The 14,320-nt window shown below is 42.4% G+C and overlaps 1 pseudogene; it reads right to left on the bottom strand.

The window, feature by feature from the left end:
* Positions 1 to 11,233: 11,233 nt before the first annotated feature.
* Positions 11,234 to 13,700, bottom strand: LOC114699409 (annotated as a pseudogene).
* Positions 13,701 to 14,320: the final 620 nt, after the last annotated feature.

Genomic DNA, 14,320 nt, shown 5'->3' with positions numbered 1-14,320 from the left:
ATTGCTCAGGATCAGGTCTGTACTCAAACTGGTTGAGGGTATAGTCCAACTGACTTTGACACTGAGCATGCTACAAGGTCATCAAGTGAGCCCTGGTATGGACCTGGCTTCACTGAGGCAAGGACATTATATACACTGAAATGATAACAGGTTATAACACACAAAGTCTTGAATTTGAGAACAGCCCTAGCTGCTTTGTGAGAAGGGTGAGGACAAGCTACCATTTAGGCTCTGGTGTGTTCTTGGTTCCCTTGAGGTAAGGATATGGTCTCAGCTCAGACTGGGTAGGATGTACACACTCTGAAAGTTAAGGTGGGCCCAGGCTATTGGTGGTTCACTACTCACCTTTTAACCATGAATGCCAGGATATGACATGTACCCTGATATCAGTCTCAGACAACCAGTCATTTTTGACAAAATTGATGCTACCTTCTTGGAGTACAGCATCTAGAGTGGATCACAGTTAAGGACAATTTGTGGTCTTCATCTCCTGAAGTCAAGGTCAGATCTGGTCCATGATTTCAAGGTGCAGCTTGAGATATCAGCCAGGACAGCATTAAGGCCATAGTGTGTTCCTGATTCCCTCGATGTGGTTGGATTAGATAAGACAGGGTTCAGTACACACACACACACACACACACACACACACACACACACACACACACACACACACACTTGGACCTGAGATGTTCGTAGAATCCTTGATGATCAAGGAACAGCCCAGCCAGTGTTGATACCAGGATGTGGCCTTTGCTCTGATGTCTGTCGTTGGCACAGGAAACCATGTTGTGAGTAGAGATTGTTCAGGTACAGGGTTTGTCTGGCTCCCAGGTGAGACCCACACGTTGTCCAGGATTTGCTCAGGACAGACCGGGCCTGAAGACAGCAGAGTCCATGCGTGGCTATCAAACCCTGAATGTTAGGTTGTACCCAGACTGTTTGGCGGTCAGGTGTGTCCAAGTGTACTTGTGTGGTTTCATCCCAAGGCCTCTCTCCACGGCGAGCAGTTTCCTCCAACTTCGTTCTTGAGAGCATGTCACCTCCAGCAGCCTTCTGCTCCCCACTGTTTCCTGCTCTTCTTAGGGTGAGCACCTGAGATCAGGATACATTGAGCCCATGTTTGACCCTGTGTGCCGCAATGTGAGGTTTTCTTAGTGTCCACTGCCTCCAGCTGGATCCGCCCTTGTCCTCTGCAGAACGAGCGCTGTCTCAGCGTGTCACACGCTGTCTCATCTGTGACACGCTGTCTCATCTGTGACACGCTGTCTCATCTGTCACACGCTGTCTCATCTGTCACACACTGTCTCAGTGTGTCACACGCTGTGTCCACATAAGTAAGCAGGATGCCATACCTTAATTTTCTGTCCTGTCTTCCACACATAAATGTCTACATTTATGCATGTACATGTTTATATTTGTATACATGTATATACTGATGTGAGTATTTTATGTGTATACATGTGTATATTTAAGTATGCCCACGTGTATGACATGTGTGTACATGGATGTAATGGGTATAGTCATTTTTGTGCACACGCATATATTTATGTGTATACATATGTATACCGATCTGTGTGTACATTTGTGTGCTTGTCTATCTTCATGTGTATGTACATTTGTATAATTATTTGTGTGTATATGTGTTTATTTATGTGTATATATGTGAATATCTACATCTGTGTACATGAGTATGTTATGTATGTACATGTGTATGTTTAATATTGTATGTATGTTGTATTTATGTGTGTGAACATGTAAAATTTATGTGTGTGTTTTTCTATGTTTACTTGTGTGTATATGTGTATATATGTGTGTGTACATCTGTATGTTTATGTGTGTCTACATGTGAATGTTAATGTGTGTATATGTGTGTACATGTGTATATATATATTTGGTTTTGGTTTTGAGACAGGTTTTCTCTGTGTAGCCCTGGCTGTCCTGGAACTCACTCTGTAGAACAGGCTGGTCTCAAACTCATGAAGAGCTGGAATTAAAGATGTGCACCACCACCACTCAGCTCATGTGTATATTTTATGTATATGTATATATTTGTGCATATATGTATATTTAAGTATGCTCACATATGTATATGTGTATTTTTGTGTGTACATGTGTCTATTAATGTGTGTATACACATATGTTCATGTGTATAATTATTGTTATGTGTGTGTATTTACGTGTGTACATTTGTGTACATGTGTGTTGGTTTGAATAAGAATGGCCCTTATAGGCTCATACATTTGAATGCTTAGTCATCAAGGAATAACACTACTTGAGAGGGAGGAGGTGTGCCTTGTTGGAGGAAACGTGTCATTGTGGGGCGGTGAGGGAGGCATGTGTTGAGGTCTCAGAAGCTCAAGCAAGGCCCAGTGTCTCTCCTCCTGCTGATCGGGATGTAGAACTCTCAGCTCCTTCTCCAGCACCATGTCCGCCTGCATGCTGCCATGACAATAATGGACTAAACTGCTGTGTATATTTATATTGTCCAAGTATATATGTATGTGTGCATGTGTATATCTATTTTTGTGTTTTGTACATTTATATGTCTATTTTGTGTGTACATATGTATGTTTAGGTGTGTGTACATGAGTATGTTTGTATGTGCATATGTTTGTTAATATTTGTGTACATGTTTATACAATGTGTGTACATGTGCATATTTATTTGTGTGTTTATATGTGTATATTTATATGTCCATGTGTATTGCCTGTGTCTATTATATTAGTGTGTGTACATCTTTATATTTAGATATGTGTACATGTGTATTTTTGTGTGTGCTCATGTGTATATCTATATCTATGTAGATGTGTTTTTATGTGCTTATTTGTATATTTAAGTGTGTGTACATGTGTTATAATTATGATGTACATATATATATTTAGGTGTGCATACATATATATATTTATGTGCATATACATGTGAATACTTCTGTGAACATACATATATTTACATGGGGTGATTTTAATTTGTGTGTGTAAATGTGTGTGTTTATATGTGTTTACATGTATATATCTATTTTTATGTAGATGCATCTATGTGTTCTTGTACATGTGTATTTTATGTGTGTACATCTGTGTGTTTATGTTTGTGTGTATACATGTGTATATTTATGTGTCTACATATGTATACTTGTGTATGTGCATTTGTATATGTTAATGTGTGTACATATGTATAACTATGTATATGTATATATACATGTATATAGTTATATATCTGTTCATATGTATATTTACGTTTGTGTGTATGGTGTTTGGTGACTTTTCCTAACGGTAACCTAATGTGTTGTGAACACAGCAAAGTAAGGTAGATGGAGTTATAATGCTCAGCATATTGGAGTGGTTACATGTGTTTCATCACATACATTCACTCTGTGAAGAGTCTATCTGAACACAACCTCAGCAGAAGAGAAAGGGGTTTGTAATAAGAAGCCGTTTACATTTATCCAACTTTCCTATCTTTGTCGCTTGCTATATTAGTCTCCTATTAAGATTTTTTTAAATATTCCAAATTAAAATTTTTTTTATGATTCTTAGGGTCAGAATGCCAAAATGAGCTTTGCAGACTAAAATCAAAGTGTTGGCAAGGCCGGTTACTTCCGGAATATGCGTGGGGAACCTACGTCCTTGTGTTTCCGGCTTCTGTAGCTGTTCACATTCCTTGACCTTGGCCTCACGCTATGTCATGTTTTCTTCCCTTCTTCTCTCCTCATTTCTCCTCTCACTCTTGGGCCTTTTTGCCTTTCGCTATAAAGACTTCTCTGATCACATTAGGGTCTACCAGGATCACCCAGAATCATCTTTCATTTCAAGATTCTTCGTCCCACCTGCCAAAGAGACGTGTTATGAGAAGTTAGTTATGGAAAGACACAGCAGTGTTAAGAGCACTTGCTGTTTCTGCAGAACCAGGTTTGACTTCCAGCTCCCACATGGCAACTCACAGTTGTCTGTAACTACAGTTCTGGGGCACCTAACACCCTCTTCTGTGTCTGTGGGCACAGAGCACACATGTGGTGCACATAAATACATGCCAGCAGACACTCATACACCCCAAATAAACTAAAATCTTTAAAAAATTAAAAGTTTGTAAAATAGAGGTGATCAAACATTGCTTCTTGTTGGTTGAAAGAAATAAGACCAAAATATAAAACATAATTATAAAAATAGAAAACATGCCTCTGAGTAATGTGACGTAGACTTGAGTGTTTAGAGATAAGAACCCCGTGTGAGGGAAGGAAGAAGGAAAGCAGCTGAAGACGGGGTTAATTTATCGTCCCATCAACAAAGCAACAGTAAAGCAACTAAACTGTGTGCTGTTCTGAGGTGTACGCTCAGATATAAGAAAATCACACAAGTGAAAAATCAAAGGAATGATGAACTCGTGATTCAGAGCTGTTGAGGGGCAAGAGGTGATGGCCGATGGGGAGACAGTGATTAGTACACAGTGCTGGGGAGACAGTGATTAGTACACAGTGCTGGGGAGACAGTGATTAGTACACAGTGCTGGGGAGAAAATGATTAGTACACAGTGCTGGGGAGACAGTGATTAGTACACAGTGCTGGGGAGACAGTGATTAGTACACAGTGCTGGGGAGACAGTGATTAGTACACAGTGCTGGGGAGACAATGATTAGTACACAGTGCTGTGGGACTTCCAGCTTCTGTTCTGGGGTTGTGGGGTCCAGCCCCAGTGCTGCCCTGAGCTGTATGTGCCTCGTCCCTCCCTTGTGGCTTCATCCAACTGCCCTGGAAGCTGGAACTAGACTGATCAGCTCCCTTTTCCAAGGGGAGGGACGGCTTTTAGCAGCGGCAATAGTACTGATGTATGTATTAAACTATTTAACGAGATAAGGGTAGAACTCTATCACCCAGGCTGATTTGGAACCTTTGCGCTCAGGTGATTCTCCCCACCTCTAAAGTTCCAGGGCTACGGGTGTGTAGCACTGAGCCTAGCCTTGTTAAATTTACTTACGAAATAAATAATACAACTGGTTTAGAAGCTAGAGTGATTGAGAGGTGCAGTGGAGATTACAAGTTGAAATAATTTGTGTAAATCCTAAATTAAACACATTCTGGCTTCAATGTCTAAGTAATTTTTGTATAAAATGAATGCCGTGGCTACATTCCGGCAACCTCCTTACCTCTTTCAGCAACATGCTAGAAGAACATTTTATTTAGTGTCAGGGTCAGGAGAGCAGAATTAGAAACGTACTCACTATGAGAAATAACAAAAGTTTAGGAAGATAAATATGACAAATACTTTGAGCTGATCACTACCTAATGTATACATGAACCAAACCATGAAATACACTCGATGTACACATGCAAATACATCAATCAGAAATGAATTATTTTTAAATGAGGGAAGATATTTCTTTTTCATTATTTTTAAGTGTGTGTGTGTGTGTGTGTGTGTGTGTGTGTGTGTGTGTGTGTGTAGGTATCTAAGGAGGCCAGATTAGTTGGATTCCCTGGAGCTGGAGTTACAGGCAGTTGTGAGTCACCCAACATGAGTGCTAGAAATTGAACTCTGGTCCTTTGAAGAGCAACGCATGCTCTTAATTGCTGAGCCATCTCTCGAGATATTGCATTAATAGACAGACAGAAAAAGACAATTTAGATGGTTTCAAAGGAAGCTAGGCTTCAAGGTCAACTGATCACTTGGGAGGGCAAACACTGTTCAAATATTCCCTAAGATGTGAAATATCTAAGTAAAATTATCCTTACCTCTATGCTTTTAAAACCTCTATTTCCTGGGCACCCAGTTACTCTTACCATTTTGTTTATTTACAAATTGCAAAGGAATCTAACTTTTGAGCTAGTACACAAAACCTAATTTCTGCTTTCATCTCTGGTGAATGTTACCTGTTACAATCACGCTTGGAAAGAATAGGAAACATACCTAGGTGGTGGTGGCACACATCTATAATCTCAGTACTTGGGAGGCAGAGGTGGGTGGATCTCTGTGAGTTTGAGGCCAGCCTGGTCTATAGAGCGAGTCCAGGACAGCCAGGGATACACAGAGAAACCCTGTCTCAAAAAAAAAAGGAAACATATGTTGGGAAACCCTGAACTCCCTCTGCTCTGAAGAAGAACAAGTATCTTGTTTTAGACATGCTGTAACAAAAGATATCCCATCTTGTAACAAAGATCAAGCTTCAGATGCTGTCAGCAAGGAATAAGACACACCTTGAACTCACAATATTTCAGCATGAACATATGTAATGTGTCAGTGTGTGATACAGGTTCTTTGGAGTTCAGTGACTGATTTTAGGACAGTGAGGTGAGTTGGATGAATGCCACGGGTATGGGAGGGGGTTGGCAAGGACTGAGATGAAATCTCACTGATTTTACAACCCTGTAGGTAACTCCATCAGCTGTCCATGCCATCGGCTTTAGTCCTTCCTTGAACATGGAGGAGAACTATCCCAACAAGGTTCCAAACATTCTTGATCCTGCCCATTCACTACTGCTTTCAGATCTCCTTTAACTGACATGGACTCCAGGCCTCAGGCACCAGAAGCTCCTTTCTGAAGGCACTGGAATTATGTGGGCAATGTAGTTTTTAATTTTACTTTTATGTGAATGATTGTTTTGCTGGCATGTATGTATGTGGCCTACAAGAATGCTTAGTTCCCAATACCACAGGAGGGAGTCAGATCCATTACTTGGTGCTAAAGGTGAGCCTCCATGGTGTTGCTAAAAACTGAAACTGGGTCTTCTGTAAGAGCAGCAATGGTCTTAACCACTGAGACATCACTCTAGTCCTGATAACGAAATCTTAACACACACACACACACAAAAAAAAAATGGGCTGGAGTAAAACATACTTAATCGATATAAAAATCATTTGATATGATTTGACATCAATTCTCCCCAAACCAAACCCTAACCCCTCCCACCCAAAGCCTAATCTTAGTCCTCTAACTCTAACCCTAACCCTGAATCTCTCTAAAGCTAACCCTAGCCCCAACACTAAGCCCTAACCACAACTCTAACCACAACCATGTAGGTAGTTCCATCAGTCATTCATGCAGTCAGACTCATTCTTTGTTTAACTCTAGCGCTTACTCTAACCCTAAACCAAAACCCTAATCTCTAATCCTAATCCTAACACTAACCCTGACCCTAACCTTCGAACTCTAACTCTAACCCTAAACTTAACTGTAACCCTTAACACCTAACCCTTAGCAACCCTACCCCTAAGATTTTGTTAAACACACAAAGTAAACCAGTTTGGATGTAGTAAATGTGTAAATTGCTCAAATACTTTCAGGTTAATGACTATCACACATGAAGCCACATCTCCTTTTTGGAAACCTTGTTTCGTGTGTGTGTGTGTGTGTGTGTGTGTGTGTGTGTGTGTGTGTGTGCGCGCGCCTGTCTATGGTAGCCATGGGAGTTTGTGTTTTGGGTCAGTAGTTCTATGTGCTGCTTTTGGATCACCTTTCTCTGCCTTTGCAAGACCCTCTTCTCCCACTGAGTCTCAGGATTAACCTGCAGGTTTTTGCAAATGAGAGAGAGCTCAAAACAGTGAGTGACCAGTCCACCACATGCAGTTTCCTACCTGATCCAGTAAAGTTCCTTCTGACCCAGGAATGGGATATGAAAGTTGCATTTTCCCATGAGGCCACTGCAGGTCATGTGGTGCTCCCCCTAACACCTCCACACTTTGGGGTGGGAGGGGACAAGTGTCTCTTTCCTTCAGAGTCATTATCATCCGTTGCTCATATTTTCCCTAAGGTACAAGTTTGGCAAGGTCACCAAAGAAATAGTTGAAAAATAAAAAATTATGAATTTGAGGTGTGTCAGAAAACAATGGCCAAATGTTAATAAATCAACAATTTCAGATATAACAAAAGCCAAGACAAACAAAACAGAAACAAAAAATGCCTTCCAAGTTCCAAAAGCAATGAAATACTGAAAACAAGCAAACCAGATCAGAAATGCCTTTGAGATCTGAAAAGCAAGCAAGCAAACAACTCCAAATGTCTAGACTAAAATGCTTTCAAAGACAACACACCAGATACTTGAAACCAAATACTTTGAAAGCAGACCAAAACATTATTTATCTGGGTAGGGTCCTTGTTAAGCAGCTCAGAATAAACAAACTGACAGCTCACCAAACCCAGAGAAGTCTGAACCCCCAAAAGAACTCATCAACACTCCATCTGAGGAAACAACATCAGATGGTCTAGACTCAGCGGGATCCATTTCTGGCTTCCACGCTGGTGATTCCGCCTGTGAAAAGTGGACGGTCCTGTAAGTCCCATGTTGTGGCATCATAATTGTAGACACAGAAACCACATTTCTATTGTAACAGGCTCCCAGACCTTAACACAACTGACACCGTGATGAAGTACCATTCAGGCCATAAAACTCAGCACATAGCACCCACCACGTGCTAAAACAAAAAACAAAGGCCTAATCCATCAACGTCCATAGTTGTAGGAAAGTCTCTCAATGTACCAACCTTGCTTTTTTGGCTTTGTAGTTCTGCTATTGGCTAACTGTTCTTGTTAACTGAAGTATGTCAGCCCGGAACATGATGTTCACGCTTAAAAGCTCATCTTGAGAAAGGCTCGGGGCTACACAGGGGTCCTGAACACCCAGTGTAGTCGCCATCTGGCTAATAAAGACTTTCTATTGGCTTAAACCCACGTCTGAGCAGTCTTCTCTGGTGGCTACCCCCGACCCACCCCCAACACTCATCTTAAAGGAAGTGAGAGCTGGTTTATTCTGGAGCCATTCTGAGTGACCATGGCTGGGGAACATGGATTCCATATTCCCACATTCACTTGTCTAAGAGAGGGGCTCCCTCTTTTTCCTAGAAAGGCACTGAACCGAAAGTCAGAAACCTAATTTGTAGTTGTTGCATACAATGACCACAAGGTGGCACAACCGCCCCCAACATGAGAAGGAGGCTAATGAAGCAAGGCAAGTCCTGTTGTTTTCCTTAACCTCTCTCTCTCTCTCTCTCTCTCTCTCTCTCTCTCTCTCTCTCTCTCTCTCTCCCTCTCCCTCTCCCTCTCCCTCTCCCTTTCTCACTCTCTGCTCTCTGTCTCTCTGTCTCTCTCCCTGTCTCCCTCCCTCTCTCTCTTCTTTCTTTCTTTCTCTCTTTCCTTCTGTCTGTCTGTCTGTCTTCTTTTTTTTTTGGTTCCCTAATTTTTCTTTACTTTTTGTAATTTTTAGGCAGCCCCTCTACTAGAGTGACGCCTTGTCTCAAGGGGGGAAAATATAAAAATAGCACATTTTAAACACCACACTAGAGGCCTGATATGGAGGCCAGTCACTGACCTTGAAGGAAAATGATGTTCCTCCACTAAGGTTGGTTGGTTTTTATCCTGGGAGAAGCTGCCACAAACTGTTCATCTGTAATTGGTTTTATCTGGATTTTACAGAAACCTGATTGAAGTATGTAAGTCCAATAATAATTTCTACAAAAATGTAGAATTTCACTTGAAATTCATCATACAGTACCAGAATTCCTTAAAAGCAACTAGTATCACACTTTTGTTTTGCATAAAATATACATTAATATCAGCTGCCACATATTGGCCTAAACCATCTCTACAAGAAGAGACGGCCCAATACAGACAGGAAGAAAGCCAGCTGTGGACAGCTACAGAGGTTTTCTGGTTAACACGGAGGAGAGCCTTTCTTAGACAAGACCTTCGGCACGGGCGCTTTGGCTTCCCTGTCTAACACTACTCACACTACGGCGAGCTGTGGTTCTGACCTGTCACAGGCAGACAGGAACTTTGGGGTGGCTTAAGTCAGACATTTGAGAAGACAAAAATCTTTGAGGACATGCTGGCACATGGAAAATGCAGCTCTCAAGTTTAAATCGCCTCAGACTTGGAAGATCCCCAAGCTGTAAAACTTTAACGGCGCCCTCTCCAGGAGGCCAGCTCAGTGCACACACACACACACACACACACACACACACACACACACACACACACGCAAATATGCACCATAACATGTGGCCTAAAATGCCTTTAATATACTCACAGTGTATTACAGAAGGCCTTGTTTCTCTGGAGGGTGCAACTTAGGACTCTGAATCAAAAGATGTTTTCCACATAGACTGAGGGAGCTTCAAAGAGATTTCACACCATCTGAGAGACTTCCCTCAATGTGGGGTTTTACACACGATTGCATGAAGATCTTCAGATTTCCATCAGTAAGGGAGTGGTTGTGCACACTGTTTACACAAAAACTCAACACGTGTGTAGCTGAAGGCTTTGTCTGAAATCTTCAGTCTCTCTTCCAGGGCAGTATCACTGCCCCACTCACTACCATTAAGACCAGTCATTAATCTCTGCCTTCAGCACAGATTCAAGGGGAACAATAATTTACTGGGGTTCCAATAACATTTGCCTAAGAGAACGATACCCAGTTAGGTTCCTTTTTAATGCAGGCTTATACATATTCCTGATAATGTAAGAAACCAGAGGACTCTGTAAAGCATCCACATGTCACAGGGTTGGATCTGTTATTTTTAGGCAGCAGCAAAGGGACTCCGATATGGGTGGGGTCCCCGAAGACCCTGGGTCCATTACAGAACTAACGCTGACATTTGAGCCAGAAGAAGGGTGGTAAAATTTCACTTGAGATTCATCAACGAAATTCAGAACAAAGGCTTGCTTCCTCAATCCTGCCATGAGTCAACCTCCCTGCCTATGACAGACGTCAACTCCAGAACCCCAGTCCCAGTACTCCAAGGGTGAGTCAGGAGAAAAGTTCCCAATCCCTTCTAAGCCATGACTGAACCTCGGAAAGCAGTGAGAGGACTCTCACAGCAGGCCTGAGGAGGCTTTGACCCAAGGCACTGTGATAATGGGGGGCAGAGGGTATGGGCTCCCCCCCCAACCCCTTAGAGGCTCCGCTGACAGGAAGAGAACCTGAAAGACACGGAGGACCCAGGAGGCAATAGCCCTGTGGACACACATCTGTGAACAAACTGCTAAAAAAAAAAAAAAAAAAAAAAAAAAAAAAAAAAAAAAAAAAAAAAAAAAAAGCAAGTATTTTGCTTTCTCAAGATCAAATCAAACTTCTTAAAATATAAGCAAAACCCCCCTGGGTATCCTGGACAGGAGATGTGACGTCTACGAGTGTGGTGTATTTAGCTGAGTTATCAAGGATGCTTACTGAGAGACCAGCATAAACACTGAGGCAACTGTGGAGGAGAAGAGAGCTTGAGGCCACAGGAGGACGGAAAGGGGACCAAGTCTCTATTGCAGACACAGGTCTCTATTGCAGAACGGTGGCATTTTTGTGGCCCTGAATGAGGAAGCATCACCCTCCGCTCTAGCTACCGATACTGCAGCCCACACTCTCCTTCTCTTTTTTGAGTGAAATTCTTCAAAGAACTGCCAGATGTCCTCTCTCTTAGCAGCCATGCCTTCACCAGCAAGTCTCTTCAGATAGTCTTCAAGTTCAGTCTTCGAGTCATTGTGTTCCCAAATGAGCTGCACTTGATGGAGTCTGTCCAAGCTGCTCAGGGTGTCCGTTAAAGGGTCCCTTCTATCATTGCCTGGTCACTCTTGCGTTTGTTCTCAAACGCCAAACTGTATCTTACTCGTCTGTCAGAACCAGGACATCTCGCTCTCCACACATTTTCTCAGTCCGGGCAGGTGCAAGAGCTGCTGCGGCAGCGGAGGGGGGGGGCGCAGTAGGGGGGGGGGCGGCAGCGGAGGGGCCAGTAGGTGGCAGCATGTTTCTTTACAAACTGCTTAGCCTGCGAGCTTGCGGCGCCTGAAGGTTCATTCAGTTTTACGTGTTTTCATGCTTAACCACTGTCTAGAGGCCAGACTCAGAACTAGAGCTGGTGCAGAGCTCGCTGTTCTGCCCAGCTTTACCTTCCTTGCCTGCATTTCTTCCGTATTCTGGAACATCCTCTTTGAGGGTGTTATCTTGGTGACTCCATTTTCAAGCTTGATAAGCCCTTGATCTCCCATCCTGTCAACCTTGAGCAGCAGCCCATCATCTTCAGCAGATATGCATGTGACTGCCAAGTGGCCAGCGTAAGCCCACAAGACTGAAGAGCATTTCACATGAGCCTGGCACACCATCTCTTGGAAATCCTCACTCTCAGGGGAAATGGTGCTGAGCTACCTGCCGTGGAATCGGTCTTCACAGACCACACGCTGAATGATCTCATCTAGAACCTCATCTCAAGACTAGGATAAGGTCTCTTAGAAATGCAGGATAACCCCAAAAAAGCAGTCATTGTACTTACTGCAAGAATTTAACTTTGATTTGGGGAAAAAATTATTTGCATTGCAAATTTAACTTGCTGTTTCTGCAATCACAATGAAAATTTCTTTTTGTGTATAGTTCAAGTAGTTCATGACTTCCACGGCATCCATTAACTACAAGCTAGACATCCTGCTGGTTCGTCCCCCTCCAGCATGCAGGCACCACAGGCATATGGTGCTTGTCTCTTCACTGAGCTCAATGATACCATTGGATTGTCGCTGGAGAGCATGATGGAGCGACCATCATCCGATGACTGGAAGAAGAAGAAGGGATTAATGTGGCCTTATGGTCTAAGAGGTCCAATGTGATGGGGAAAGCATGGCAGAAGAAGCTGTTTCCATCTGGGTGGATCAGGAATCAACTTCTTTCTTCTTTTTCTTAGCGCCCTAATTTTTCTTTACAATGTATACTTTCTGTAACTTTTAGGCAAGCCCTCTACAGAGTGACCCCCTACACCCCCCCCCAAAAAAAGATATTAATAATAATGGCAAATTTTAAACACCACACTAGAGGTCTGATATGGAGGAAAGTCACTGACCTTGAAGGAAAATGATGTTCCTCCATTATGATTGGTTGGTTTTCATTTTGGGACAGGCTGCCACAAGTTGTTAATTTTAAATAACACCAAGAAAATGGCTTAATATATCATCTTTACTGTAATTAAATGCTTTTCAAAAACATCATATACTGTTTCAGGATCTGTAAACTAGGAAGGTCGTAACTGTCATGACTTCCGGAATGTCCTTGATGCTGATACCTGGATATACACTATTCTTGTCCGTCAAACAATTAGGATCTACACTAGTGCTAGTAAGAAAATCCCTAGCTTGTGTAGCTAACAGGGTTCCAGGGAGTGGTAGGTTAGGTTGGCCAGAATTTCATACTAAGTCATGGCTTAGAGACTCCATAAATACGTTCAGTTCAATTTAGTTGTTTTTTGTTTTTGTTTTTGTTTTCTTGAGACAGGGTCTCACTGTATAGACCAGGCTGGCGTTTAAGACCCACCCTACTCCCTCGTGCTGGGATTAAAGGCATGCATTTGATTTTAAGTTCCAGAAAGTTCTCTAGCTGAAAACAAATTAAAACACATTCGAAATCAGTGATTTTTGTACAGACCTACAAACATATTTTTAGACATACGGACATACTTTAAAATAAAGGGAATAAAGTTTATTTCAGAGGTAGTATTGAACAAAATTAAAGCTGCATGCATTCATAGCATAACTCAACATCCTCAATGATGGTGACAGAATATGACAGATGCTCTTGACTTCCTGTGCTCTGACAAGTCACCACATCTAAACTATTGTAAAGAATTGATATGGTGCTGTGTGACAAGATGTTGCCAGGGGAGATGCAGCACACACATCTACTTACCCCAGATGCGGAGCCCACTATGGACCAGAGTAAATACCAGCAAAGTTCAGAGTGATAAACCATGAGTTCTATTGGAGTGACTCATGAAGTGGCTGTCCCCTCTTATACAGGACTGATCCTGACAGGGCCAGTTTTTGTTGTTTTTAATTTTTTCCAAGGGCCAGTTTGTTAAGACCTCTGCCCAATAATACCACACCATCCTATGTTGACTCCTGTATGGCTTCAATCAGACCCTCAGGAAGTACGTCCAGTCTGGTAGCCAATCAGGTTCCTACTCGGCCACAAGCAGAAACTGTTCTTGCTGTTTTCATTCAGACAGACCCCTGACACAGCAGACAGACAGACCCTGAGCCAATTATAAAATGATTCCTGTACCAGTAAGAGTCTATACCCAATCACTTCAAAGTCCACTTAACCACACCTGGAATTCCCCTAATCCTGCATAAAAGGAGCCTGCGAGCTTCTCTCTGGATCACCGTTTGCCACTTTGTCAGATGGTTTGACCCCAGCATGCTGGAATTTTTTATTAAACACTCCTGCTGATGGCATATGTGACTGGTAGTCTCTTATGGGACTTCTCACAGGCCCTAACAACTCACGGGCATATGGGTGAGGGGTCACTTATAGAAGCAGAAATGACTTAAAGACAGTTACATCACCAGAGCCTACTCCAGAACAGGTGA

Source organism: Peromyscus leucopus, chromosome 2 (genome assembly GCF_004664715.2).
Source record: "Peromyscus leucopus breed LL Stock chromosome 2, UCI_PerLeu_2.1, whole genome shotgun sequence".
Lineage (NCBI taxonomy): Eukaryota > Metazoa > Chordata > Mammalia > Rodentia > Cricetidae > Peromyscus > Peromyscus leucopus.
This window is presented reverse-complemented; position numbering and strand designations above follow the sequence as displayed.